Below are 5,501 nucleotides of genomic sequence, written 5' to 3'. Positions count from 1 at the left end.
CTACTCGACCTGAAGAAAATTCTAACTGGGCCCTATCTGCGAGGTCATGCGCTGTTTATCTTGATATGAAATCACCATGTCGCGTATATATAGTTGTGATGCATGTGGCTGGTGTACCCTTATCAGACGGGTAGTCATGATGGGTATATTGGGCTTCGTATATTTTACCCCAGTGTCACTTTGATGGCATGCACTGCTCTCTCACTCAATAATAATAGTTAGTAATAATAATAATAGGAGAGCATTGTAGTTCGCTTGAAGCATTGTGTATTGTTTGTAAAGAATAAAATGTTTTGAATGAGACAACAATGCACTATGATAAAAACAATGAACTATAAGAACTGTTGTAATTTAATCATCCATAGTCTAATATGGTATTTCGGAATAAAAATTTCTTCTTCAAATATCCCTAGGAATTTTTATTCCGAAATATCATATCAGATTATGGATGATTAAATTACAACAGTTATTATAGTCCATTGTTTGTATAATAGTGCATTGTTGTGTCATTCAAAACATTTTATTCTTTAATAATAATAATAATAATAATCCTTTCTACTGTAGGCACAAGGCCTGAAATTTGTGGGAAGGGACTAGTCGATTTCACTGATCCCAGCACTTGACTGGTACTTTTATTTCATCGACCCCGAAAGGATGAAAGGCAAATAATAGACGGTGTCTCTCATGGCTTCTGATCTTAACTAATTGGAAGTGTTAACATGTATATTGCTTCGTCTTGATATAAAAAATGGACTACAGCAAATATTCCGCTCAGTGCCACAGATTTGTCTGTCAGTTGTTTGTCCTTAACCAGTTGAGCATGTCTCTTAGTGGCTGACCATATGTGCATCTCTGATCATGAGCAGAAGTAGTGGGAGAGCATCATAGCCATGTGGTGAGAGGAATTCTTTGGAGTTTGGATAATTCACCTCTGGAAACATTGGTGTTTCATTCACCATCCTTAAACAACCCTTATTCAGGGACCTTTTGAACGGGATGGGCAACTCGACCTGAAGAAAATTCTAACTGGGCTTCACCTGCAACGTCATGCGCTGTTTATCTTGATATGAGATCACCATGTCACGCACATATGGTTGTGATGCATGTGCTTGGTGTACCCTTATGAGACGAGTAGTCATAATGGGTATACTGGGTTTCGTATATTTTACTCCAGTGTCACTTTGATGGCATGCACTCAATAACAATCCTTTCGATTATAGGCACAAGGCCTGAATTTTTTTTAGTGGGGGACTAGTCGATAGCATTGACCCCAGTGTTTCACTGGTACTTACTTTATCGACCCTGAAAGAATGAAAAGCAAAGTCGACCTCGGCGGAATTTGAACTCGGAACGTAGCGACGGGTGAAATACCGCTAAGTATTTTGCCGGGTGTGCTAATGATTCTTGTCAGCTCTCCGCTTTAGATGAGAAAATAAAAAAATAAATGAACAAAAATGAAATAAAAATAAATGTACATTAATGAACAAGTAACAACAGTGGCAATAATAATACAGAATAACAATAAGGATACCTAAAAATGGAAGATACATAGAGTGATTCAAGTACCTGCACACAACCTCAGATTACTGTGGCGCACCAAATGCATATGCTGCTTTCTTGTTTTGTTCGCCTAGCTTCAACAGCATAGTTAATGTCAGCCCATTTATTTACACCAATTTCGAAATTCTCATTAACTTTTTATTAATCTTATTGGAGAGTAGCACCTGTTTTCTATCTATACCTTATTTTTCAAGTGGTACGTGAAGAAAATGATGATGGCTTGGCCTGAGAGGATAAGCAAATCGTTTCTCAAATATTCAACTACAATTAGCACCGGACAAAGGAAAACAAAATGAAGCTGGAACTGAAGGAATTTTATTGTGGTGCAGAATAAAAGCATTCCCCGTAGAAACTACCAAAAACCTCTTTGGCTACACACTATTAAAGAAATTATGGAAGTATAAACGATAGATTAATAAAAGACACAATGCAAATGTAGTCTGAAAACAGTGAAAAATGTCTATAATAGTATCTGCCTTTGAAATGATTAAATAAGATGCATTGAAACACAAAACCAAACCTAATGCATAAATATATACGCAACATGCAGAAAATAACGCAAATACGCAAGCATACGTATTATGTGTAAGTAGTGCTAATGCAACAGAAAATACAAACCCAGAACAAAACTCTGCAGGTTTGTAAAGCACACTGAATAGCGTTCAGTTGTGCAGTGTAAATATGCAACAAATGATTATTTGAAGAAAAAAGTGTGTCGAGGTATGTTTAATAGATTTAATAGTAGGACTTGGAGGCTTTTGATATGAGAAAACGCTACATCACTGCATAGAAAAAATAACCATCAGCATCAGTCACATAATGACAAATAAAATCATCTAAGAAGTTCAATTGTTAATGAAATGTTATTTCTTTTCCCTCATATAGGTGCAGGCGTGGCTACGTGGTAAGAAGCTTGCGTCCCAGCCACATGGATCCAAGTTCAGTGCCACTGTACGGAACCTTGGTCCAATGTCTTGAACTGTAATCTCGTGCCGACTAAAGCCTTGTGAGTGGATTTAGTAGACGGAGACTGAAAGGAGCCCGTCGTATATATATATATATATATATAGTATAGGTATCAGTTAGAGGAGTTTAATACCTGTAAGGGATAATTAAATCCAAAGTCACTCCTGAACTATTCTATTGGACTTCTGTCGAATCACGTCTTTTAAGGTACACACATACATAGAAAATGTGAGGTCATGGTAGAAAATTTTTACGATAGTTGATTTATGGAAAAGGTTATGTTATATTTTTGAAATGCAAATATGTGAATGAAAATTAAGTTCAGACCTCTACATGGTGGGTAGACGTGGTAGAAATAGCAGCCAAATCTCGCCAAAGTTCTGCAACTTAATAGTAGGCGTATCCAATTTAAGAAAATTGAAGATAAAAGATAAGTGGAGAAGTATGAAGTAAGTCATTGTTATACGCTTATAGAAAAAATAGACACGTACCTTTTTAGAGAACAAAACGTAGCTGAGAGCTATTGTAACATTCAGAAACAAATTTGCTTTTAAAATCAAAATGTGATATTTAAATATACTGGTTTTCGGCAATTAAGAAACACGAATATTGATTAAGAGATTTTCACAGAAAGTTTGTTTAGGTGGACGAATACAATTGATAGTGAATATTATGGATAATTATCTATTATGTTCATTATCAATTGTATTCTTCCACCTAAGCAAACTTTCTGTGAAAAGCTCTTAAGACACATGTTATATCTCGTCGACGCTATTATGTCCTTCTTTGAACTCATTGCATATGCCACTTTATAACGTGAACTTATAACAAGGTTATAATGAAAAACAACACGTAACAAACAGCATCTCTTTATGACTTCTACGACTGTCTTCACAAAGCGTCTGCACATACCACACTGTCTTCACTGACAGTGCGCATGCGTCTTTATACGGTTTAGGATAGTTGGCTTGCTATTCTACAGGAGTGTCAGAATTTCACCACATCTCCCCTTTTTGAGTTTGACTTTCGTTGGAAGTCAATATTTTTATTTTATTATCTTTATTACCACTTCTCTCCCACCTTTTTTAAAAATTCCACGGGAAGAAATTGGAATATTTTTTTTTGCTTTGGGTCTACTTTCAAAAGTTCTGTTTTCTTTCTTTTCCTAGTTGTTGTACTCGTTGGTTCGATTATTTCTTGAGATATCGGGACGTCAAAAATGTCATAAAGAAATTCCATTGGCTCTTCATGTCTTATTCTTTCTTCTGTAAACCTTTATTTCAGTTGGTTTAGGTGTCTCTTGTGTTCTCACGTATGAGCTTTTACCAAGTACGTTATTTTTTCTAAACGTTTACTTATTATACCTTCTTCCCAATTCTCCTTTCCGCTTCTGTATATTTAAAAAAAAAACTTGTCACCGATTTTGAAGTATTTTATCTTATTTTTGGTGTTTCTCTCCATTTTTTCTTTTCTTCTCGGTAGTAATTTATCAAACACTGAACTGACTTTCCTGGCGAACATTAGTTCAGCCGGCGACATATCTGATGTGGTGCTGGGGTTATTCGGTAAACACTTAAGAATTGCGTCAGCTAGTAGTTCATTTCTAAATTTTTTCAGTGCCGTTTTAAACGTGTCTACGAAATGTTCTGCCAGTCCATTCGATCTCGGATGGTAAGGCGGAGTAGTAATATGCTCCATTGTATGCATTTTGCAAAAGGTTTTTAATTCCTTTGACGTGAACTATGTTTCGTTATCGGACACTATATATGGGACGCTATATCGCGCAAAAAGTTCGTTCAGAAATTCCATCGTTATTTTTGAGGTTGGCTTCCTCCATTTACATATTTCCGGCCATTTCGTGTAACTACTCGCGACTATTAGATAATACCCTCAATTTAACGGTCCAGCGAAGTCTATGTGTAATCTTGACCATGGTACGTCAATGTTGGGCCAAGGTTGAATTTTTACACGTGGTGCCTTTGTTGCCAGGGCACAACCCCTGCAGGCTTTCACCAATTTTTGAATATCCTGATCCATATTCGACCAGTAAACATAGCTTCTCATCAATACTTTCATTCTCACGATTCCTGGGTATCCCATATGGAATTCTTTTAACATACGGTTTTGCAAAAAAACAAAAACAAAAACAAAAAACAGGTATTACAACCCACTGAGCGTACATAAGTACGTCATCACATATCAAATACCATTTCGAAACTGTGTCACGCTCGGTTACATGAGTTTTTGTATTTGTTTCACATTTCACTATTTTTTTAAATTTCTAATATGGACGTATCCTTCTCTGCTTTATTTTTTTTTTATTTCTTCTAAAGTGACAGGTAGTTCACGTACTACGTTGCAGAGTATATTTTTTATTTCGATGGGATTTGATACTTTCTCACCTCCAATAACAGTGAGCGGCTGCTATATTTTTTCCATAACTGCCATCCACAAAGAGTATGCACTTTAGCTAACAACCCAGTCATTTAGCATCCGGTGCGTAACTGATGCAATGCATCTATAATACTATATACTTTGATCTATAATACTGTATACTCCGTCAACAATAAAACGAATCTTTTTTTTTTTAATTTATGGATTCTTGAATGACTACAATCTTGAAATTACCTCTGTCACGAATGAAGTTGGTTATGATTGCCATTTGATAATTATAATACAGCCTCCAGAAGCGGAGATTATTTTAATAAATCAAAAATTCATGCTGTGTGGCATTTGTCTGACCACTTTGAGTTATTTCTCTTAGCTCATTTTTAAAGATATATATTATTATTGTAAAATTTCAATAAGAGATGAGAGTTGTCACTATACTAAGAAGTAAAGTTAATCGCCACATCAATATGGCTGGTCAATGTTACTACTAGTTGAACCCCAGACAGATCTCCCGCCAGCTGGTTATAGGTGCACCCTGCACTCTGTATATATATATATATATATATATATATATATATATATAT

The 5,501-nt window shown here is 35.7% G+C and overlaps 1 protein-coding gene across 1 annotated transcript in view; it reads left to right on the top strand.

The window, feature by feature from the left end:
• The window catches only part of LOC106871853 (sulfotransferase 1E1), a 15,870-nt gene that overhangs the window by 3,788 nt on the left and 6,581 nt on the right, over positions 1 to 5,501 (top strand). The gene's annotated exons all lie outside the window — the stretch shown is intronic.

This window comes from Octopus bimaculoides, chromosome 3 (assembly GCF_001194135.2).
Source record: "Octopus bimaculoides isolate UCB-OBI-ISO-001 chromosome 3, ASM119413v2, whole genome shotgun sequence".
NCBI classification, from domain to species: domain Eukaryota; kingdom Metazoa; phylum Mollusca; class Cephalopoda; order Octopoda; family Octopodidae; genus Octopus; species Octopus bimaculoides.
The sequence above is the reverse complement of the archived record's forward strand: the minus strand, read 5'-3'. Positions and strand labels throughout refer to the sequence as shown.